General features: G+C 41.1%; 1 protein-coding gene and 1 pseudogene across 2 annotated transcripts in view; one reads left to right on the top strand and one right to left on the bottom strand.

Moving 5' to 3' along the window:
* Window positions 1-25,861, bottom strand: part of rasgef1c (RasGEF domain family member 1C) — a 122,460-nt gene that overhangs the window by 64,855 nt on the left and 31,744 nt on the right. The gene's annotated exons all lie outside the window — the stretch shown is intronic.
* LOC134295887 (ADP-ribosylation factor GTPase-activating protein 2-like) lies at window positions 1,295-18,417 on the top strand (annotated as a pseudogene).

Genomic DNA, 25,861 nt, shown 5'->3' with positions numbered 1-25,861 from the left:
TAAACCTTTTTTAAAAAAATATCACTTTTAATAGCCTTCAAATAGTCAGATATAGATATAGATATTTAGCCTAAGAAGACTGGAATAGTACCACTTCTCATGATGTGGACACTATATTCCTTTTGATGCAATATAGAACTGCATTAACTTAATGTCACCATGCTATACATCTAAATGCTTTTTAACTTGTAGTCTACTAAACGCCCAAGATCTTTTTCCATGCATTGTTGCCAAACTTGATGCAAGACACTCTGTATTCACTTCCCCGTGTAATGCTTACCTTTATATTTATCTCTACTGAACATTTTATCTTCATCATGCCAACATCATCTTGAATGCTGTTCACAGCTTATAAAATATTATCTATCTCTTCCAGCTTGATGTTTAATAACACTGGGGGAATGTCAGAATCAATTGGCCCCAATTTTTTGCTTCTCTCTAGGATGATGAAAATGGATGGAAACCACTGATCTCCCCTAAATATCTGCACTCATTTATAATGGCTAAGCGCTCTCAAATCACCTCTTTACCTGTCTTGAGCAACAATTCCTTCCCTTCATCATTTGATCAATTTTTCCTATGTCAAGTGTTTTCTTTGCAGGATAAGATGGAAATAAAGTAACATTCTGCCTTTCCGCTGTTATTTAGTCATATACCTTAATCTTTTCTTAACTATAGATGTTTCTATTTCTTAGTTCTTCCGAGGAGTCCAAATGTGAAACTTTTCTGGGTTGCTAAAAAACATCTGCTATAGTTTGAAGTTTATTTTGGACTTCTGCTCTCCTGACATTCTCCCTACAATTGTGGTAGATTGCTGCCACTCATTCGCATGCATGTGCCTTTTAAATTTGAGTTCTTCAGAAAGGTACTGTCTACTGACTTTCACCTTACCAACCACTTCCTTTTTTTCACAAGCATTGGGTCTAGGACAGTCAATGCCATTATTTCTTCCTCCACTTTCTGGAGAATTGAAGTTCCCAAGTGTGTTTATTACTGCTTCAACACATTGTGCAACAGGGCTCCTTTGGCTGTGGACATGATTGCTGCCTATCTCTTTATATTTCCTACAGGCTGGAAATACTAATGGTCTTTTCCTGGAAGATTTACAGGATGGTTCAAAGCTATTTTAGATGGCCGGGTGGGTAAAGGGCTGAGGTAGAGACCTGTTCCTTTCAACTGCAGGTTTGGAGAGAGAATAAAAGTCAATGTACGCCTTGGCATTATTTGCATGAGGTGTGGGATCTGAAGCGACCCCTCTGGGTTCTGGGAACTGGGAATAAGCCTGCCTTTGGCGATGGCATGGGTATTTGCTCACCCTTGCTTGTGGGAGAAATTCCCTAAGAATGCCTTCAAAATTATGACAGTCCAGGGTGAGCCATAACAAAAGATCGGATTGCCCTCGGAATCAGGTGTTTCAGACCAAAAGGAAATTTGTCAGTGGTAGATACCTGCCCCAACCAGATTGCTCCCGCTCTTTAGCAGATTTTCCAGGTTTAAATCTTAAACAGTTAAATAAACTGACCCTTATTCCATCCAACTTCATTATTACAGAGTTGTTTATCAATAACAGGCATATTCCTGGTATGTCCTTCATGAGTTGCCCAGCTTTTGTTTTCAAATAGCATGAGGGTGCAATTGGCAGCACAGCCTGCTAGGAGGTGAACACTGGTTGCTCTTTTCAGGGCCATCTATAATTTTGACTCTATAGATTCATTACCTTAGATAATTCCTTTAAAATTCAGGCATGGATTTACCACCAAAAGTCATGGCAGCCACCATCCACCACTGGTATTTTCACTGTCTTCTTCGAGACTAAGCATGCATTAGATACGGTGGCTATACTTCAAGCATAGCAGCACTGTATTCCCCTCTCCGAAATGTGGTAATTGTATTGAATTACTCTTTACATTATTTTCAACCTTAACAATAATATTTTTAAAGTACTTTACTATTCAGCTAACAACTATCTTATCCTAATCTTCAGTAGTAGATGGTGGTGTTTACTTATTCCTTTTGATGGAACTTACAACTCAGAAATGTTTAAAAAATTAACTAACTGAATAGTGATATTTGGCTAGGGAGATTTCTACAATTTTTTGTTTCACCTTCAGGAAACTGCTGATGAAGGTGAGAACAGCTAGTTTTGAAGGACAAAACTTGCAAAACAGCATGACTGAGTGAATTAATGAATGAATGGAGAAATCTTTCATTCATTCAACATCATAGCTATTGATGCATGACTGAAGGATCATGCTAAAGCGTATCCTTTGGTATTATTCTTTCATGATTTTTGACAGAAGGTTTTTGAATTTAAACATTATTCTAAGTGATGGAAATTACTCTTAGTAGATGAGCAGTAGGTAGAGTCTGGAGAAACCATTGTGAGACTGATCCAAAGCACTTGTTCACCCATCTTGTCACCGGAAAGGAGAAAGGTACTGGAAAGAAATGAAAGGCCTTAAGAGTCATCCTTCTTCCCTGGTCAGAAACCAGCAGAAAAGAAACCTGACCAGGGGGAATCTTTCAGGCCGGGCTGTGGCGCAGGCTGGTTAGCAGCCAGCTGCAACAAATCACTCTGACCAAGAGGTCATGAGTTCAAGGCCCGCCCATGCCTGCGTTTTGTCTCTGTCTCTGTTCTATACTATGGTATTGAATGTTTGCCTTTATGTGTGCAATGTGATCCGCCCTGAGTCCCCTTCGAGGTGAGAAGGGCGGAATATAAATGCTGTATATAAATAAATAAATAAATTGACACCCCTTCTTTTAAGTTCATTCCCATTCCCTACAGCAGGAAATAGGCAATGAACTCTTATTTTAATCTAAAGGGGGCCAGGAGAGCTTTCTCCATCCCTCTATTAGTTCAATAATTTGTAAGGTGCAAAACAATGAGGATTTAGAACTGTGGGAGGGACCTCAACTATTAGTTGCTAACCCATATTAAATCTATTGCTATTGTGAGTATACTGAGTCTGGAACTGCAAACTTAAATTCACATACTATATAACATATCCCATTCAATATAATGGTAATTCCTTCTGAATAGGTCTAAATCCAATTGTTGGCCTTAACCACAGCAGATTCTCTGAACCAACTGCTAAACAGTAAGTCAGAATTTAAGTAAATCCCAATAGTTCAATGGGTTTCCCCTACATGGGCCTAGCAATTGGATATAAAGTAAAGTAAAGATTTCCCCTTGACATTAAGTCTAGTCGAGTACGACTCTGGGTGGTGGTGCTCATCTCCATTTCTAAGCCAAAGAGCCGGAGTTGTCTGTAGATGCTCCAGGGTCATGTGGCCGGCATGACGGTATGGAGTTCTGCTACCTTTCCGCCAGAGTGGTACCTATTTATCTACCCACATTTGCATGTTTTCGAACTGCTAGGTTGGCAGATGCTGGTGCTAACAGCAGGAGCTCACCCCCGCTCCCCAGATTCGAACCGCTAACCTTTCAGTTAGCAAGTTCAGCAGCTCAGTGGTTTAATCCACTCCAACTGTTGAATTGCAAATCCTAGAGACCCTAGCCAGAATTGCCAACAATGAGGAATTCTGGGTATTTCAGTCCCAAAACATCATGATTTTCAAGCTGTATTTAAGCCAAATAAAAAACAGGGGATCAAAATATAAATTACAAATTTTATGTCAAGTCCCATGATCTCAGAATCAGAAAATTATCAAATTATTAAAGTAGAATGACACCACATCCTACTCTCCCAAAAAGATAAATAAAGCAGAAGAGTCACCATCTTTAACGACAGCTGCCATTTGAGCCAAAGTGTTATTTTAAGCACTCCACACAAATCTTGAAGGACTCACAAACCCCTGGATTACAGGCAGATCAAAGTGGATACACAAATAAAAACAGTGGCAACTTCATACAAACCTGACATAAATGCAGCATGACTTTTAAATTTAAATTTTAAAAGAGAGCTTCAGAAAAAATGGTATGGTAAGCCTACAGCTATACTCATTTCAAATCACTGAAGCTGAAACTTTAAAAGAGCAGATGAATTTTAAATAGCTTTGTTGCCTTATCACTTGCAAGTTGCTGCTCACTGGAGAGCATGCCAAGTCCAAGTGCTAGCTGCTCTTTTCATCTTTCACTGTTTGTTGTAGAATTATAGAATTACTGAGTTGGAGTGGATCAAAAGGCCAGCGATGAGCCTGCCTCCAGCCTGAACATCCACAGAACTTTCCCTCCAAATGATTCTTGTCTTGTAGGATTTTTCCTTTGAAAACCTGGCAGGCCTTACTAATAGTGAGGTGTGTATGTGTGTGTGTGTGTTGGGGGGGGGGGGCTCAGAAAGAGAACAGCAAGGTTCCATGAAGTTCAATGTTTCCCTCTCAGATGCACTAAAAGGTTCACTGCAAGGAAGGAGTGTTATTGTGAAAAGCATTCATTGTCATTCTTTCCCCCCTTTTCGTGCATTCTTGAATTACTCTTTATTGTTTACTTTAAAAGACAATAGTTTATCCTTTTGGATTCATGTCTATTAATACAAAGGTGGAGTGACTTGCCCTTTTCTATAAAGGGGAAGTGGCAGGGAGAGGGCTTCTGAATGTAAATCCCCTCCAACTGTGTGCCTTTGTGTTCCCTGAAAGAAGAGATATAGTCATCACAAGCAAAACAAATATATCATCCTTGACAATGGCATTTGAGCTTTACATTTGACCATGGATCAATCTGCTAAATCTTCGTAGGATTCCTTGAAACTGAATGCTTGTATGACTGATCCAGAAGATGATACTATGAATGAAAGACTTCCAAGAGCCCTGGTGATCAACTGCTCTGCTGGATTGATGCAAATCTTTTATCATGTGAGCATCTGGAGGCTCACATGATTTCCATCCCTGATATAAGATGTATGTTCTGTTTTCAGAGGAAGACATGACAATCTTAAGCATGAAACAGTGCCATAACTTAGAAAGGTTCTTCAAATCCCCAGAGATCCTGTTCGTCAGGGGATTCAAGGAGTTGTAGTCCAAAAAGTAACATTGTCCAATCCTGCACTACAGCCAAAAATAGCATTCTGTTTGCAAGTGGTGCTGATATCCCCAAAATTCAATCTAAATGTTATTGACTGTGAATAGCTTGTGAGCCATGGTGTGAAAAGCTTGTGAGCCATGCCTTATACAGATCTTGCCAGCTATTATCTGCAACCTGTTTGTTGTGACTGCTCACCTGGTACTCTGGCCTTGAACTGGGTTTTGTTTTCATTGTGGAACTAATCTTACTGCTTCTCTGTTTCCCCCCACTCATCATGCCTTGATTTCAGATCGTACAACCTTGCCTCAGTATTTACTGCTGTTGAAGTAACTTGCTTTCTGGTAACACTATCAGAATTTGACCTTGGTTTAATCTCCAGTTCTGTGTTACTTTGTTTGTCTGGATTGATCTGTTGCTTGCCTGGCACTAGCCCTCCAACTGAAATGTTAGATCTTGCTACTGGAGTCAGACTGACCACAGATCAGCACCTCAGGGAGGCATTGAGGCACTAAGCCATTCAGGGCACTTCTAGGCTAGAAATACAAAGAACTCTTGACTCATATTGACAGGTGGGGAAAGGGGCGACAGGAGTGAAAAGGGGCCAGGGAAAAGCTTGTTAGGCACCAGTAACCTATTTTAAAGGTCTGAGACTAGACACAGGGAGCTGTCCAGCAAAGCCTTGTGGAGCTGGTCACTTCTAAGTTTAAAAAGTGCTGAGGAAAATACTTATGTGGCATTTTTGCATCTGGATTGTGAATTGAGATTAAATGCCACTTTTCTTTTACTTGGTCCCCACATGACAAAGAAAGGGAGTGGCCTCTGCCTGCATTGAGAGACCTCCAGAACACCTGAACTACACAAAGAAACAACTTCTGGTTCAAAATGTAGACCAGTGAATGTAACATTGTCACTTTCCCCCTCCTGTTGAAGCCAGTGGAACTTCAAAAGCTTGCATGGTGTATTTTGTGCATTTTAGTTGACCCAATAAAGATATTGTTTTGTGGATGTGTTGCATTTTGCTGCATGGCCAATACATCCACCCCAAGCATGTTTCCTTTGTTAACCTTGTTCTTTGAAACAAGTCAACACTGAACCATAATTTAAGGAACTGCTTATCCCATTTTGATGGATTCTTTTCAATTGGTTCAGCTCAAGGATGTGGACAAGATCCTTGGAGAGGCGAGAGCTACCTAGACCCCTGCCCCTCCTAGACCTCTGCCCCTCCTGGCTGATAAAGGAAGCCAGAGGGGGTTTGGCCGAGTGGGTAAAGGTGGTGATGAATGCCTCCCTTTGGGAAGGCATATTTCCAGCAAGCCTGAAATTAGCTATGATCAAACCACTGTTGAAAAAGTCATCACTGGACCCCACTCAATTGGACAGCTATTGGTCTATTTCCAATCTCCCCTTTTTGAGCAAGGCCGTGGAACGTGTGGTGGCTACGCAACTCCAGGCATTCTTGGTAGACACTGATTTTCTAGATCTGGCACAGTCTGGTTTCAGGACGGGGCATGGTACCGAGACAGCCTTGGTCACCTTGGTAGATTATCTACGCCAGGAACTTGACAGGGGGAGTGTGTCCCTGCTGGTTCTGCTGGTGTGATGTCTCATGGGCCATGTAGTCCCATTCCTAGTACTATGGTGACAGACGAAGAGGAAAACTTGGGTTTCCCACCGATTCAGCCAGAAACGGAGCCCTTGCACCTGGAGGATGTTTGCCCTCAAGAAGTCAGCCAAACAAGCCTTGGGCAGAATTCTCCCCCGTTTTCTCGAAGAGACAATTATAATAGAGATAAAGGAAATAGGGAGGCGAATCGCCGGAGCGCCAGAATCGCAGCCAAACAATTAGCTGATTAAGTCTGCTTCCCTTGGGAAATTCTAAGGAGTCTTGCATCTGGACTAAGTTGAGTTTCACTTCTAGTTCTCCAGGGAAAGTGTTCTTCTGGCGGGAAACGAGACCCTATTTAGGTGTTTGCCGCAAGGGAAACTTTGCGGAGTCAATTCGTCAGCTGGAGGAGTGAGATCGTGTGTAGACTTCGTACTCCAGTTCCCTGTTTCCCGGATCAAGTTTCCAGCCTTGCCTTGTCCCGCGTTTGCCACGGATCTTGTTTGCTCTTGTTGCCTTGTTTCAAGTCTTGTTCTAGCCAAGTATCAAGTTTGCTTTCCAGCCTAATTGCCAAGTTTCTATGGACTTAAGGACCTTGTCTTCTCCCCACACTTTGCTTGGCAAAGTGTGTGTTTCGGTTATTGGATTATAACTTTGGACTCTAATATCACATATTGGACATTATTTTCCTGGACTATATTTGACCTTTCCTGAAAGGTCTACTTCTGAACTATATTCTACACTTGTTTTTATTGACTTTATATATTTCCTTAATAAAGATATTAGATAGATTCTGGTCTCTGTGCATGGTTATTGGTGTTCTGCAGCCTGGGTCCTGACAGCTGGACCTCTCAGCTGCCTTCGATATTGTTGACCATGGTATCCTTATGGGATGCCTTGCCAGGATGGGACTCGGCGTACTGTTTTGCAGTGGCTCCAGTCCTTTCTGGAGGGTCGTTTCCAGATGGTGTCATTGAGGGACAGCTGCTTGACCCTGCAACCATTGTCTTGTGGGGTCCTGCAGGGTTCAATACTGTCCCCCATGCTGTTTAACATATATATGAAGCTGCTGGGAGAGATCATCCAGAGTTTCGGGGTATGGTGTCATCTGTATGCAGATGATGTCCAGCTCTGTCACTCCTTCCCACCTGTCACTAAGGAGGCTGTTCAGGTCCTGAATCGGTGTCTGGCCACTGTGTCGGACTAGATGAGGGTGAACAAATTGAAATTAAATCCAGACAAGACAGAGGTCCTCCTGGTCAGTCGGAAGGCCGAACAGGGTAGAGGGTTACAGCCTGTGTTGGACGGGGTCGCACTCCCCCTGAAGACACAGGGTCGCAGTCTGGGGGTTCTCCTGGACTTATCACTGAGACAGGAAGCGGTGGCCAGGGGCCATTTGCACAATTAAGAATTGTGCGCCAGCTGCACCCGTACATTGCGAAGTCTGACTTGGCCAAAGTGGTCCATGCTCTGGTTACATCCTGCCTGGATTACTGCAATGTGCTCTACGTGGGGCTGCCTTTGAAGATGGCCTGGACAACGAGTACAGTACAACGAGCGGCAGCCAGGCTTATAACCGGAGCGGCGTACCACTCCTCTGTTGCGCCAGGTCCACTGGCTGCCAATATGATACCAAGCCCAATTCAAAGTGCTGGTCTTGGCCTACAAAGCCCTAGACGGTTCTGGTCCAACTTACCTGTCAGAACGTATCTCCTCCTATGAGCCTATGAGAACTTTAAGATCATCTGGGGAGGTCCTGCTCATGATCCCACCTGCCTCACAGGTGTGGCTGGTGGGGACAAGAGACAGGGCCTTCTCAGTGGTGGCTCCTTGACTGTGGGACTCCCTCCCTAGTGACATCTGGCAGGCTCCATCCCTTTTGAGTTTTAGAAAGAAAGTGAAGACCTGGCTATGCGAGCAAGCGTTCAAAGAATAAGTTTTGTTGGCTTCGACTCGGTCTGGATTAAGGTTTATGTACAAGGTTTTGTGGATGAATGGCTCAAGTATTTTGTATTGTTTTAAAATCTGTATATTGCATATTGCTAATTTATTTAACTGTTTTTAACTACTTATGTTTTATTCTTTTGTATTGTTGTGTATTGGCATTGAATTCTGCCAGTTTTGTAAGCCGCCCTGAGCCCCTTCGGGTGAGAAGGGCGGGATATTCATGATGGAAATAAATTTCAACAAACTAGTTTCCATCCTATGGAATTCTGCAATTTGCAGTTTAGGTTTTCTCACCAAAAGACAACCTGAATCCTAAGATAAGCCACTTTACTACTGCTAATGGAGTCATTTTTACTGCCTATTTTTACTGTATCACTTTCTAGTGGATTTTGGATTTTGTTGTATTTGTTGTATGCACAACACAGCCAGCCCTGAATATGTATTCTGAAGTTAGCAGACACGGAACAATCTGGATTCATTGTACATCTGCTACTTGCTGATGCAGAAAAAATGCCTGTATTTTGGTAAGTCATGCCACACACTGAGAGAGACATGTGCGTACACGATTCTGTTCACTTCTTCTCTCAGAGTGATAACTGGATCCACAGTGGTTGCATTTCTGAGCCACACTGCTGTTAAAGGGTGATGAACTGCCTGCGGTTAGATTTTTGGCCACCCTACACGGCAGTGAAACATTGGGTATGAAGGAAAATAAAATACCTGTATTTCTTTGAGAAAGAGTTATATCTTATGAGGCTTTTCAGGCTCTATGATTGTTGTCACTGTTTGGCAACTATGTTTCTTGGAAGGACACTTTGTGAATGGAGTCAGCACAGATGTCCCAGGTCCAGGTCTTGTCCCTTTGCCATCTTTTTCATTTTCTTTTTTAAAATCTCTTGCATTTGTATTGGCAATGAGTAAGCACAGGCTATTCTTTAGGGACTCCTATTTGCCAATTCCTAATTTGTTTACATTAATCAAACCTGATGTTAAGCCAGACATCCATGAAAGCAACAGAAGAACTAACTTACGCTGAAGCACAAAATAGATGCTCAATATTTCTCAGTCTAATTTCCTCAGAATAGTATCATAAATATACTTCATAAAGCAAGACTTAGTAGCTGATGCCAATTTTGGATCTATGCCTGATATATTTTTCACAGATTTCCCTTGCCATCTGAAACTGCTAGTAGCATGGTCTTATCATAGCTGAATTATTAGCTTGGGCACTGCTTTGGTTTTTGTGTGTTTATTAACAGGTTTATTGTTCACTGTAGATGACTCATTCACAGCATATCCCCATGAGCCATGATTGCAGCCTATACTCATCACTGAAAATACACCGCCAGTTCTAATCCTTCCTCAATCATTTCATTCTGACAAAAGCCTGAAGTAGATTTCTTCCTCAGTGTGGAGATGAATGACATCTTCTATATTTTTTTCTGACTAGACTGATTCCTTCCCATAGAGTCACTGGCAAAAGTCCACATAGGAGAATTCCTGTCTATAGACCACACAATATTTATTCTAATTTATCTTACTACCTTCTGCCTCCATTTTGGATACTGTTGTGATTCTGACTCAATCACTGGAAATCCAACGGAGCTAAATTCTTTCCTCCCAACTGGCTGTGAGTTCAAAAACCTCTGTGGTTTCCACTACATTGCTTTACCTAGATGAAGCAATGGTGAAGCAATTTATAATTGCTTAAGCGTGCTGCTGCTAATATGGATGCTGAGAAATGTGTCTTTCCTGTGATCTCTGACAGTAATTTTGAACCATGGGAATATTTCATTTCTCAGGCTTCTTGGAAACAACACTCCAAGCACAGGCGGGGAAAGAGTGAAGGGGAATGTTGCATCCCTCACCTGAATTGCCCCCTTAGTTAAGTAAATTTGGTGAATGGGAAAAAGAGAGAAATTTCTCTGAACAATATTATAATCCCAGACAAAAAATAAACTGGTGCAGATCATGGTGACTGGTACAGATTATTGGTGTATTTTATGATGGTACAAAATCGACATTCTTAACTGGGTGACTACAGTGTTTGATGGCATCACTACGTCCTGCATGTTCTTTTCTTCTTTCAAGGCTATGACAAACTATCTATACCTTTGTGGTTTCCTCATCACATCTTTCAAAGCCTCAAGACAATTCTTATTTACCAACTCATTATCCCCAAAGGAAAAAGTCCCAGGCTCATTCATGTATACAGATGTTTTTGAAAATCTGACTAAACCTCGCAGAACAATGTGCCAACTCTTACAAGGGCATACTTTAGGTTTGGTTTATGCCATGCCATATTCTGCCAAAAGGCATTTACAAATTGAATGGTTGATCTCTTTGATAATTCACTGAATGCACAAATTTGCTGTAATTATTATTTACTGCTTCTGAAACACATCAAATTGAAAAGCATAAAAATACACAAGGGAAGGTCTGATGGGGAAAATAAAGGGCATTGCAAAGAGCGTGCTACTTGTTTTTACAAGTATTTTGGGGAAATCCATTAGACTCCTGCTCAAAAGACTTTGGGTCCTTTCACACTAGGCAAGTATAGCACTATCATTTGGTTTGAGGAGACACTAGACCTTTATGGCCAAGTATTCTAAAAGCCTCTCACAAAAGTCCATAGGACAAAACTAGGGCAATTAAAGTGGTATCATAGTATTATAATGGCATAGTGTGAAAGATGCCCTTTGTGCTGGTGGAGACTCCTTTTTTGGAAGCTTTTAAACAGAGGCTGGATGGCCATTTGTCGGGGGATGCGTTGAATGCAATTTTTCTGCTTCTTGGCAGGGGCTGGACTGGGTGGCTCACAAGGTCTCTTCCAACTCTGTGATTCTATGCTAGGAAGAGCTCAAGACACCCAAGGCAGCCTCAGTTTCATGCCTTCCTACACTAGCAGAGCAAGGTGCTTAGAGATTGGGTAGAACAGTAGGATACAAAGAATACATGTTAACATTAAGATTACTCATATAAATAATTATAGCACTATTATTCCACTTTAACAGCCATGGTTTTATTCCTTGAAATCCTAGGACTGGCAGTTTAGGGGAGAAGTATTTAGAATTTAATCAGAGAAGTTCTGGGGCTCATTAAACTACAAACCCCAGGATTCCATAGAAGTGAAATTATAGTGCTATAATTCTGTGGAGTGAAGTCACAGAAGTATTATCATAGTCACTGGGACAGTAGATTGCCACAAGAAGTTCAAAAGCAGGATGAAGTTCCATCCAGCAGTGCAGTACTCTAAGCTCTAATGTTAAAGATTGTTTATGAAAAATCAGGATGAAGATTTTTTTAAAAATCAGGGGAAGCCACTCTGGAAGGCTACATAAAAGATCTCCATGAAGCAATAAGAGTTAATACTAATGGAGAAAATGTTACAGGACATTAGTTTGCAATTAATAGTATGGAGCATTGTAAACCAATAACATTCATTGATTGTAAATCCTTATTTTGCCACAAAGCAATTGGTTATATTTTGGTAAGGTGTTGTACATCACACCAGCCCACCTTACAAGGCTCTCATGAGGATGAACTGAGCATTTTGAGGAGGAAAAATGGACAGTTCTAACACATAAACAACTGGCTAACAAAACTTTCTGTAAGTCATAATAGCTTTCAATGATCTACAACTATGATATTAACAGCAAAGCCCTATCCTGTCTCCTCAAAAAATAAGCCCATCGATTTTGATGAGGCTTACTTCTAGATGAGGCTTAGGTAGCAATCCTATGCAAATGTGTCTGGGAATAAATCCTACTGAGTCCAAATGTAGACTGCATGATATCGTCCCTGAGTTAAAGAGTGCAGCTATGCCAGGGCTGATGAGAGGATTTTCTAGCTCAGTTGTCATAAATGCAATGACTGTTGTGAGGATTAAGTATGAAGAAGCCATGCATGTTGACTTGATCACATTATAGAGAGCAGGAAATAAATCTAACAACAATGAACAAAAATAATGGACATGCAATTCATTCTCTTTCTTGTTTTGGCTAAAGAAAGCATAGTCTAGGAAGTTCAAAGGGGCCAAGGGCTGGAAATAAATAGCCCAGAGAAAATATATATGGCCCCAAGGTTGCACTTCTATTCTAGGTGGACAAGGTATGATGTAGTTTTCTGTGTCCTATGTTCTAATTGGGAATCTCAGCAAGTGAAATTTCATCCTATGGGTCAAGTTGCACTTACCAAACTCCATAGTAGATAGCCTGAAGCTAATTATTCGTGTTTTAGTGACATCTATGTGCTAAATTTATGGTTGGTTTTGCTACAAACTACAAAGAATACTGACACTTATACACATTCATTGGATGCCAGACTGTTGCTGAGCACAAGGAATTTCATCCAAAAGAAGAGCTATACAACGTAGGACTTGGAGGACCACTATCTTCCATCTGAACCTATCTGCATATGTATAATAAAGTTATTTTTTGTGGTGTTACAGACTAACACTGCATCTCTTGGCACAACCATTAATTCAAAACAAAGCCAAAATATCAAAAGCACATTTTCATGTTTCAGGGGGAGAAGATGCAGGAATGTTAGTCTGTTGCAGGACATACAACGCATGTTGGAAACAATTTTAAGGCACACAGCAACACATATCAAGATACCACATACATGTTTCATTTGGCATAAGCCATTGTGGACTGGTGTAAAAGATTTGCATACTTCATCAAATGTGTGATGACATTTACAAATGATACTTTTGAAGCCACATATATCTTGACCCTCAAAAACATAAGAATTTAGTATTCCCTTGAAAAGGAATAGATCATTTTGTGTGTTTGTACCCAATGTTGCCATTTAGACAAAAGCTGTTACAACCTGACAGACTGTCTAATAAAATAAAAAAGTAGTAAGATGAGATAAAATAAAATGCAGTCTACTTTTAAAACATTTCAGAATTGTAACAAGCTATCTATACACATATACTACACAATGTGTATGCTTGTATACTCTGAAGTGCTTTATCACATGGCATTTGTATTTCAGTACTTACGAGGTACCCCATAGGAACCTATGTAAGGATGTTATGAGTTAATGGGAATTATTGATATGATTTTATTTGTTTATTAAAAGGAAAAAGGGGAGTTATGTATTGATGAAGACAGGTCTCACATGGAAGCCAGCTGTGTTCAGCGGGTTGCCATGGCAACGTAACCTCTCTCTGGAGGAAAAAGGGGGCGTGGCTAAGATGACAGTTGGAGCATATTCCCTTTTAAAAGCGGAGTTGCTGTGAGGGGTTTTAAAGGAGTGGCTGTTAGGGGTTTGAGAAGAAGAGTTGCGGTTAGGTTTTGGAAAGATTAGGAGCTGTGGAAATCAGCTAAGGACGGCAGCTTATGGTCACTCAGGGGAAAGGCTGGGAATATAAGCTGACCAGGGGAGTTTAGTATACTGTGTTGAAGAGAAGTTATTTAAGAAATATCCATTCAAGAAAGACTACATTGTAACTTAAGATCCGGAACGTTTACTGATTGAAACCATACGCTTATGTACCAAAAATAAACTTGAATTTTGTTATTGTTCATAAAGATAAGTCTCCTTGCCTCTCTGTAAGCCTGTTACCTCACGTTGGTGGCAGTTACCGTACCTATCTATATAAGTTACCGTACTTTCCTATATAAGTTACCATCTTTACTCATTTAAACCCAATCAGTTCCGTTATCCTTCCTTATCCACTAAATTATCCCTGTCATACATTCACACATCCTCCACTCCTCCCTCTCACACGCGTGCACACATCTCCTGAATTGGAGGCAGCAGTGGGATTTAAAGACAAAGATTTCCCCTGCCTGAGTTGAGTACCACAAATTGGGCTCTCTTCAATTGGGGGGGGCAGCGGTGGGATCAAAAGGATTCCATCCCTGTCACCTCAGTCCTCTTCAATTGGTGGCAGCGGTGGGATTCAGAAAAAGATTCCTTCCCTGCCTCACCTCTCTTCAGTTGGAGGCAGTGGTGGGATTCAGAAAAAGATTCCTCCCTGCCTCACCGCTCTTCAATCGGTGCCAAGCGGTGGGATACGTTTAACATCTCAAACTAAGTGCCTTAAGACCACATAGGAAGAAATCGTGAGGTAAAAGTTAAGAAAAATGGCTACTAGACTACAAAAGAAATTAGCAGGAGAGGCTAGTGAATACCAAGGAGATAGTTCGGACTCTGAGCAAACCCCTGAGACAAGGGAAACCCTTAAATATAAAATTGAATTGAGAAAATTAGAATTGGAGGATAAGCAAAGAGAAAGAGAAAGGGAGGATAAGCAAAGAGAAAGAGAAAGGGAGGATAAGCAAAGAGAGAGCGAATGGGAGGAAAAACGATGGGAACAAGAGAAGGAATTGAAAATAATGCAGCTAGAGAAGGATAAGGAAATAGAACTGAGACGATTGGAATTGGAAAAAGAGAAATTGGCACTGTCTCAACCACACATTATTAACCAAGAAGGGAATGGTAGGACTGAAGCGTCTGATCTACTTCTGAAGAGATTCCCAAAGTTTAATAAAGATGATGATGTGGAAAAGTTTTTGATTTCTTTTGAGAGGTGCTGCAGAGATTTTGAAATTGATGAAGGAAAATGGATGCTTTATTTAAGACCCCAGATTTGTGGTAAATTGTTAGAAATATATGGTGATGTACCTGAAGAGTTACACCGAGATTATAACTTCTTTAAAAAACAGGTACAACAGAAATTGCAACTCACACCTGAATTTTATCGTTTAAAATTCAGATCCCTGAGGAAAGAAAAGGCCCAGAGCTTCTCAGAAGTAGCCTCAAAACAAGCCCAATTATTTGATAGTTGGCTCAGAACCTCAGAAGTGGAAAATTTTCAACAGCTGAGGGAATTAATTAAGTTGGAACAACTGTTTCAATTAGTGCCCTCAGATTATCGGTGGTTAGTTCAAGACAGAAAGCCATCAACTGCCGATGAAGCAGCTGCCATGACAGATCAATTGATCACTCTGAGGGAAGGATTTAGGAAGGATGAGGGAGTAAGTGAGAGAAGGCAGAATAAACCGCCATTTTACAATTATCAAACACACACACAATACAAAAAGACGCCTGCAGTAGAAAACACCGCCTACAGGAGGCCTGAGGTAATTAATCAGACCAAACCTGAGGTAAAAGCAAGGTGCTATCAGTGTGGGAAGTCTGATCATCTAAAATACCAATGTCCTCTTTTAAGAAGAGATAAAACATCCTTCTTTATGAATAAAGAGCCCAAAGAAAATACTCTTAATGGTGATATTAAGTTGCTAAGCAGTACTGAGACTGTCCCTAAGGAGAAACAATGTTTATTTATTTTATCCGATGATATTTCTGAAGATTATTTTGAGTCTATCACTATTGTGAACCAACAAAAACAAGGTTGGAGGGATACAGGATCCCAGGTGTGTGTTATCCACCCAAAATCGGTACCTCAGAAATATCAAAAGCCCACCTCTGAGATAAATCTAAAGGGTTTGGGACCAGCTGTACCAGCTGAGGTAGTATCTCTCCCAATTGAATACAATGGATGGAAAGGGATCTGGGACTTTGCAATTAGCTCAGATATCCCTCATGAATGTTTAATCGGCAATGACCTAGCTAGACAAGTTAAGAACTGGAAAAAGTTGTGTGAGGAGAAGGAAGATTACAACAGAAGCCCTATTCAGGAAGCAGTGTGCTTACCTATTCAACCAGAATCTGAACAGGGTCCAGAATCCAGTTCCGCCATTATTGAAATTGTTAGTAAAACAGGGGGAGTTCAAGTAATTAAACAAGCTCAGGAGGAAGATGAATCCCTGAAGCCTTTATTTAGACAAGCCAAAAATATTCCGGAATCAGCAGAAGAACTACCCAATAAATTTGTTACAAAAGATGGTGTGCTTTATAGGGAAAGCAAAAGTTTGAAATCAGAAGAAAGGTCAGAAATACATAGTCAGAGTTTCACTGAAATTGAAAGGCAAGCGCAGGTGGCTGAGAAACGGAAGGAGCAACAGGCTGCGGAGTACAAGAAGCAAGCAGATGAAGCCTTAGTGGCCTCCATGAGACTGACGTATCAAGAGCTACACATTGATCGGAAAAAGGAGGAGAAAAAAACTTCAAAACCTGGAAGGGAAGAAGTGGGAACAGGCAGAGCGGCTGGGCATGGGCTTGGTGTCCAGGAGCTCTATTTCTCACTCTGTCCTCTCTGAGATGCAAGTGATAGAACAAGAAACGCCAGTGACTACAAAGTCCACACGGTCCCAGCTAGATCTCTTTGAAGACATCGGAAGCTTCACATCTGGACCACCAAAGTACAAAGATAATCCTTTTTCATTAGGCGATGCCTTCAGCTCACAGTGGGAGACAGACAACTCCTCTTGGGAAATGGACAAAGGGGAAGAGGAGGCAGACATTGCCATCTCCAGCATCCGGCCTATTGGTGACAGACCCATTAACAGAAGAGAGACAGAGAGCAAGATATCAGTAGTGGAGTCCAATGAAGCTCAGCAGAAGTTTGCAGGGGCCAAAGTCATCTCATCTGATATGTTCTTTGGACGGGAAGCTGATACAGTTCCAGTGGCTGAATATTTGACCGATCTTCAGTCAACAATGAGAGTGGCAAGAGACATCGCACAAGAACATCTAGCTGTAGCCCAGCAGAGACAGAAGAGCTACTATGACAGGTCAGCCAAACCAAGAGGCAAGCGGAGGTTATTTTTCGATGGAGAGAGTGGTAAAGACCCTGACGTGATGGGGATTGGTAGTTTTAACTATCAGCAGTTTACTTTCAAGATTCTACAAAAATGTTTGGACAATGTTTCGCAGGACTTCTTAAATGACTCTTGGAAGTTTCGCAAAAAAACATTTTGGGACAGAGAGAGTTCATTGTGTTGCTGGGAAGGACGAGTGTAATTATCCCCAACAACATGTTAACCTCTGGAATGCTCCGCAGAAGGGAACATCGATGAACTGTGCCAGGTGGCATGAAGAAGATCCCTATGAAATGTACTGAGTATCGGAAGATGGTTAGTCCAGTGTATAAATAAAGACTTGGGGAATAACCCTGAATGAAAATTAAACTGTTACAAATATGATTTATGGAAAATGTATTTTAAAAATGTCTTTTGATTTGAGGTTGTGAATCTTAACAATGGGAAAGATGACCAATACGTTTATGGTTTGTATGTTGAATGGTGACAATGTCATAACTGTATGGTAAGATATGGACATGTTATGTGTATATGCAACAGTGAAGGTTTGTATTTTATGATTTATGTATTGTATCTAACTTTGTGTTTTATTTCAGGAATACTGTTGTGTATGTATATATGTATTTATTAATTATTTTTGCCCATTCTAGGCATAGAAAAGGCAAAAATAATCTTTCTTAGGGGGGAGGTGTAAGGATGTTATGAGTTAATGGGAATTATTGATATGATTTTATTTGTTTATTAAAAGGAAAAAGGGGAGTTATGTATTGATGAAGACAGGTCTCACATGGAAGCCAGCTGTGTTCAGCGGGTTGCCATGGCAACGTAACCTCTCTCTGGAGGAAAAAGGGGGTGTGGCTAAGATGACAGTTGGAGCATATTCCCTTTTAAAAGCGGAGTTGCTGTGAGGGGTTTTAAAGGAGTGGCTGTTAGGGGTTTGAGAAGAAGAGTTGCGGTTAGGTTTTGGAAAGATTAGGAGCTGTGGAAATCAGCTAAGGACGGCAGCTTATGGTCACTCAGGGGAAAGGCTGGGAATATAAGCTGACCAGGGGAGTTTAGTATACTGTGTTGAAGAGAAGTTATTTAAGAAATATCCATTCAAGAAAGACTACATTGTAACTTAAGATCCGGAACGTTTACTGATTGAAACCATACGCTTATGTACCAAAAATAAACTTGAATTTTGTTATTGTTCATAAAGATAAGTCTCCTTGCCTCTCTGTAAGCCTGTTACCTCACGTTGGTGGCAGTTACCGTACCTATCTATATAAGTTACCGTACTTTCCTATATAAGTTACCATCTTTACTCATTTAAACCCAATCAGTTCCGTTATCCTTCCTTATCCACTAAATTATCCCTGTCATACATTCACACATCCTCCACTCCTCCCTCTCACACGCGTGCACACATCTCCTGAATTGGAGGCAGCAGTGGGATTTAAAGACAAAGATTTCCCCTGCCTGAGTTGAGTACCACAAATTGGGCTCTCTTCAATTGGGGGGGGCAGCGGTGGGATCAAAAGGATTCCATCCCTGTCACCTCAGTCCTCTTCAATTGGTGGCAGCGGTGGGATTCAGAAAAAGATTCCTTCCCTGCCTCACCTCTCTTCAGTTGGAGGCAGTGGTGGGATTCAGAAAAAGATTCCTCCCTGCCTCACCGCTCTTCAACATGGCATTTGTATTTCAGTACTTACGAGGTACCCCATAGGAACCTATCAATATGCTGTCTGTATTTTTATCATAATGCCAACTGTTGGGAAAGTGAGTGAATTTAAGGTTACAAATGCCCCTGGAGGGGTGACAAAAGTTCTCTCCTCGAAAAGGAAATCTTGGGCCGTGCCACCCTGTGTTATATGATGCCTGTCGAACAAGCCCCTCCAGCTCCTCTCTGCATTAGCATGCCACAGCACAACCTTCCCTTGCCGCCTCAGAGAACAGCCCCTGCTTTACATAAATCTTTCATGAAATGCTTTGCCTCAAGCACTACTGCCTAAGCACAAAAGGCAGTGTTGAAGGGAAACATAGTTTTTGCCTCCGAAAACACAGTCAGCTCTACAGAGAATAAATGTAATTTTTATGTGCTGTGTAATCCTAGGAGCACCATTAAAGGGGAATGGTGCCATTAACAGACAGCAGAGAACTGTGGGTGGGGAGATTACTGAGCACATTGAGGCACATTAAAACACTTGAAACCAGACTAAGTGCTCTGATGTGAATTTCAAGCCAACACATGTGTGGGACAAGATTCTCCAACTGCGAATTTTAATTGGCACTAATATAAAATAACAATCTGGACCAAACACAAAATTTGCTTCATTTGTCTTTTACTCTGGCTTGTATGCATTTTTCCTGTTGAATTCTAGCAGACACTTGCATATGTGGTTTTACACATTTGTGATTATCACTCCTCATTTTTATGTAGCTTGTTAGACACCCTGAGCTTTTACAAAGGAAATTGGGGCATAAATTGATTTTTTTATTGTTGTTTGAAACATAATTGGAAATTATGAACAAGCTTTCTTCCAATTCTTTTCACACTTGCATGTTACCAATATATCCGGCCTACAGAGACAAGGAACCCTCCATTTCAACCTCAAGGCAACTCACCAAGGGCATGCTCAGTCCCATTTAGTGTTGCCAAGTCCAGCTGAGGAAATTATGGAGACTTTTCTTTTTGATACAAACTGAGGTGGAATATCTGCATCTTGTTCTATCTGTTCATATTTATAGACCCAATTTGACCTCTTTAATTAACCTTTATTGAAACTTGGAAAACCAGTTGTTTAGAGGTCTGGCAAAACATCAATTCATCTTATTTTGTTTATTTATTTTGTATCATTTTTCTCCCTGCCCCTTCCCTCCCATTTTAGGGAGGGAAAAAACTCCTTTTTTCCCTTCATGCCGTTCTCATTCTGCTAAAATATGAAGAAACATTAAAATAAAGAGTAAAAAATTCAGTTATACCCTTAAGACACCAGATCCTGACTGATCTTGGAAACTAAACAAGGTCAGTTCTGATTAGTCCTTGGATGGAAAACTATCAATGAATACCAACAAATTTACTAAAATGTAAATTTTAGAGGAAAGAGTTGGTAAAACCATCTCTGAGTATTCCTTGCCTTAGAAAACCCTATGAAATTCATGAGGTCATCGGAAAGCAACAATAAGGAGAGGCCATTTCTGTTATTCTCACCCTCTGTCCTCCCTCTCTGCATCTAGGGCCCAGCATGAGACCTTTTCACACAAAAATACTTACAATGGAATATGATATTTTTAAAACCTTAAAGTGGGATTGCCATGCTCTCAACATCCTTTTTAAATTTATGTTTTATCCAACCTCTTGCTGCTTTTAGCAAATGAAACTCTTTGTAAAAGAAGCTAAAATGCAGCAAAGGTTACGTGAATGTTCCATTTCACCAGTAGCGAAGGCTTCTGAGTTTCCAGACATCAAGGCAAAGGCACTGTAGGAAGGGAACTTGTTTGTTTAATGGCAACCAGGGTCAAAGACCAGAAGGCTTTGCAATAGGGACCAAATGCCAAAATGCTGCATGTGATGCCTGACTGCTCCTTTATTTGCCTCTTCAGGTTCTAAACATGACCCACCTTTCCGCCCTCAGTGCAATGTGAGTGTAAGCATTTTCTACCCTTTTACAAGGTTTTTCTTTGCTTACTTCATACTGTATCTGGGGGACTTTGATGAATGGTTAGAGTGAGAACAGGTTGTTATGGGGGAGAAGTTAAGAGTTCGATGTTCATCTTAGCACCCATTTGGGTGCAGGATATGGCCCTGGAACAACCTCCAGAGGCAGGCCCGTAGCCAGGATTTTTGATTTTGGGGGGGGGGGGGGGGCTAAGTCTGAGTGAGAGAGGATCTACCCTAGCAAACCTTTTGTATCGAGCATGGGATATATTGAGCATGGTGATCAGATCATGATATGAATAAACATAACAGTTTAAATAATACCAATTAATTCTCGTGGATCACCCTGAGAATTTGGGGGGGGGGGCTGAAGCCCCTCAAGCCCCTCCCCCCCCCAGCTACATGCCTGTCCAGAGGTCATGTGGCTTGGAAGGTTTGGGAAGAAGTATGCCTCACTTAAAAGAAATTAGGCTTGGGTGCAGGGCTGTAGCCAGAGGGGGCGGTTAAGGGTTCAACCCGCCCGCCCCCCCAAACCTGGTTTACTCATGAATTTTAACTGGTTAACCAATTTATGAGTAAACCAGTTTTTTTTAAACCTGACACATTTTAGGGAGGGGTAGAACTTGTAACCTCCCTCCGCCCTCCGGCTGGCTACGGCCCTGCTTGGGTGAAAGGTTGATTTTCCAAGAAGTGGCCAACCAAGAAGCAATATAAATATGTGGTCCAGGCTCTATCATTAAACTGAAAAACCTTTCATAGCAAGTGTTAGGCATAAACAGTGTAGTAGAGAATGTGGAATTAAGATATTTTTAGTGGTGGTACTCTAATTGTGGAATACTTCTGCCAAGAGGCGTATCTAGAGGTCTTTTAGATTAATTGTGTGGAACTCTGGCTCTTTTGACAGCTTTTGTTCTTCAAGGTTTTTTTAATCCCATAGTTATTTTTAATTATGCTTTCAAAATGCTTACATTACTGTCATCTCCAGTTTTGGGTTTTATTTGGATATTTTTTCTGTGGCCACTTTAAATTGCCTTATATACCGTCAGCTCCCCACATTTGTGGGTTTCATTTTTGTGGATTTTGATTAACATGTTCTCCCTATCAATCTCTAGACCTTCCAGTGTGACTCCATTAAAAGTTTCCTCCAATAATGCTGGTGGACCTAGGGCTGCATCACTGGCTTCGGTGAGAAAAGAGAGGGACAGCAGGACGAATCTGTCACTCGGAGTGCAGCTCCCTCTCTGTGATGCCACTCACATCACACGTGGGAAGCATCGCCTTCTGTAGAGGAAGCATCCCGTGTTGTCAGGGAAGCAGGGGCTGGGCCTCCACCAGAAGTCCCATGACATTGTGTGATTGCTGGTGTGGAACTCCATCCAGAAAACAGGGTGGAAGTATCCTAGGATGCTGATTTAGGTAAGTGTGATGAGGTCGCTAGAGATTCCTAGAGAAGTGTTCTCTCAGATTTAAAAAAAGCTATTCTTTATTCCCATTTTCTCACTGTGCCAGTAATTCAAGTGAATGTGGAGGGCTGAATGTATTACATTAGATACACATAGGAGGAACCGCAGCTACTGATGCCGTGAGTACAGGGGTCATAGTGTATTCTCTGAAACTGTGTTTTAATGTTATTTATAACTGACCTTGCACCCATGTTATACTGTATTTCCTTTATAAAATAAATCTTTAGATCCTGAGGCACCAAAACTCAGATGTGATAAAGACAATAAGGACAGTTTATTTGAAATCATCCAACTAACTATGTATACCGTGGAAGGAGATACAACATTTAGGAATTTTAGTAGGAGCATAATTAGTTCAATTAGATAGCATGTCATTATCCTGACAAACAAGAACCTACATACTGACATTCAAATGAAATCTCTTCACAGTGGATTTAAGTGATTTCTGCACAACCGGTCAGCTTTGTTGAAAAAAATATCCTAGTTAATGAGGCTTTATGAGGGAAGATGGCTTTGTTACAACAAAACTGTTATTTTAAAAATTATTTATGTATGAATGTTTAGGCACAATAATATGAACACTGCAACCAAGTTTGCATCTTTGAAAATTTCCTGAAGATGACTTTCCATTGACCTGCTCCCAGCAAATCAGACAGTACATTTTGAGATTTTCTTTCTTTCAGCTTGTGTATGTTCCCTGATGTACAATTTTTCATCCTCATTTTCCAACCACCTAATTCTCCTTTCTATGGTGTTTCTCTGCCCTCCCCCCTTGTCGTTCCTGACACAATTTGTGGTGATGCTTCACAGCTATAAACACAACATACCATTTCTATATCTCCACCACTGCTGATAAAATGGTTTATTATGTAACATGATCCCAAGACTTAATTAGCATGCATGGCTGTGTCTCAAATGCAGCTGTCATTAACAAATCAGCAGGAAGCAGTGTTAATCAGCAGAAAATGACAAAAAGAGTGTGGAAGTGACCTGGAAATTATAAATGGATGAAAATGAGCAAAAATGACCAAAGGGATACCAATATTAGTGCAGTTACCTAAATAGTGGTCACCATGAGCAATACGTTTTAGACTGAACTGCAGAGTGTTTCTATCTCTTGTTCAGCACCTTCGCAGATTGCCTGCTTGATGATTAATCTAGAGCTACTTTAGCAACAGTGAAAGAAATATATCGAAACAAGCTATCATATTTCATTTCATAATAGTTTCACTTTCTCCACCTTTTTTTTAAAAAAGGGTGTGTGTGCAGATATTACATGAGGGAAAGAAACTTTTTTTGTCCACAAACAGTAATTTTTGAAAAATAAAATTAAACTGAAAACAACACTCCTACCACCCTTCCCACTCTCTCAGTCACTCACTCCCACCCTCACCTGTGGAGACTCACACACTCACTCAGTCGCCCATCTAGGGAATCTGCGGGTGGATGGGTGAATGGATAGAAGCTTACACTGGTAAATCAAGGGTGCAACTATTATGCAAGGAAAGCAGAAATACCAAAAAATAGGACCCCAAAATGAGTGTGTGACTATCATGCAATGGCGACTACTGTGTGATGAAATATGGTAATTTAGTTTATTATCATGTAGGATTGTACACCCAACAGCACAAGCAGGAAGCCCTCCTGGTTTTAGCAAAGGCTTCCAAGTGAAACTAAATACTATAACAAATATTCAATTACTTTGAATACAGAGTTACAATCCCTAGGATTTCCAGATAGGGCTAAGATCCCTAACTGAGTTCCTGGAAAGCCATTGACAATATTAAAATAGATGGACTGAAGGTTTGACTCAGCACAAGGTGGTTTCTTATGTTCTTCTGCATGAAAAGAGTTCAGAACAATTGATGAGACAATGATGGTAAACTTTCAGGGTGAATTTATTTAACGTGAAAGCCAAAACCAGCTTGAAAGCATCTGGATAAGAATCAAGGGAACCGGGACTCAAAAAGATCTTGTCGTGGGTGTCTACTACAGACCTCCGAGTCAGGATGAAGGACTTGATGAAGCCTTCTGTCAACAGCTGACCAAACAGGCACAAAGAAGAGATATAGTAGTCATGGGCAATTTCAATTATCCCGATATCTGCTGGAAAACAAACTCAGCCAAGAGTACAAAGTCCAACAAATTCCTCACTTGCCTTGCAGATAATTTTATGGTCCAGAAGGTAGAAGAGGCAACAAGGGGATCAGCAACTCTTGATCTAATCTTAACAAATGTGGAAGACCTGATCAATACAGTTGAAGTGGTTGGATCCTTAGGGGCAAGTGACCATGTGCTCCTGCAGTTTGCAATACAAAGGAATGCTGAAACTAAGACAAGTCAAACACGCATTCTGGACTTTAAGAGAGCTGACTTCCAAAAAATGAAGGAATTACTGAGCGGCATTCCATGGACGCCGATATTAAAAAACAAGGGAGTTAAGGATGGATGGGAGTTTTTCAAAAGTGAAATACTCAAGGCGCAAATGCAAACAGTGCCAACAAAGAAGAAAAATAAGACAAGTGCAAAGAAGCCAGAATGGATGTCCAAAGAACTTCTAACTGAGCTAAAGCTCAAAAGTGACATGCACAAGAAGTGGAAAAGGGGAGAAATCACCAAAGAAGAATTCAAACGTATAGCCAACACCTGTAGGGAAAAGGTTCACAAGGCTAAAGCGCAAAATGAGCTCAGGCTTGCCAGGGACATAAAAAACAACCAAAAAGGCTTTTTTGCTTACGTTGGTAGAAAAAGGAAGAAAAAGGAGGCGATAGGGCCATTGCAAGGAGAAGATGGGGTGATGGCGACAGGGGACAGGGAAAAGGCAGAACTACTTAATGCCTTCTTTGCCTCGGTCTTCTCACAAAAAGAAAGCCATCTTCAACCTCAGCAACATGGAATGGACGAAGGATTGGGGGAAATCCAACCCCAAATAGGGAAACAAGTTGTCCAGGAACACCTGGCCACTTTAAACGAATTCAAGTCCCCAGGGCCAGATCAGCTACATCCAAGAGTACTGAAGGAACTAGCGGAAGTTATTTCAGAACCACTGGCAATTATCTTCGAGAGTTCTTGGAGAACGGGAGAAGTCCCAGCAGATTGGAGGAGGGCGAATGTGGTCCCTATCTTCAAGAAGGGAAAAAAGAACGACCCAAACAATTACCGTCCGGTCAGCCTCACACCAATACCAGGCAAAATTCTGGAAAAGATCATTAAGGAAGTGGTCTGCGAACACTTAGAAACAAATGCGGTCATTGCTAATAGTCAACACAGATTTACCAAAAACAAGTCATGCCAGACTAATCTGATCTCTTTTTTCGATAGAGTTACGAGTTGGGTCGATACAGGGAATGCTGTGGATGTAGCGTACCTGGATTTCAGTAAGGCCTTCGACAAAGTCCCCCACGACCTTCTGGCAAACAAACTAGTAAAATGTGGGCTAGACAAAACTACGGTTAGGTGGATCTGTAATTGGCTAAGCGAATGAACCCAAAGGGTGCTCACCAATGCGTCGTCTTCATCATGGAAAGAAGTGACAAGTGGAGTGCC

This window comes from Anolis carolinensis, chromosome 2, assembly GCF_035594765.1.
Source record: "Anolis carolinensis isolate JA03-04 chromosome 2, rAnoCar3.1.pri, whole genome shotgun sequence".
NCBI lineage: Eukaryota > Metazoa > Chordata > Lepidosauria > Squamata > Dactyloidae > Anolis > Anolis carolinensis.
The sequence above is the reverse complement of the archived record's forward strand: the minus strand, read 5'-3'. Positions and strand labels throughout refer to the sequence as shown.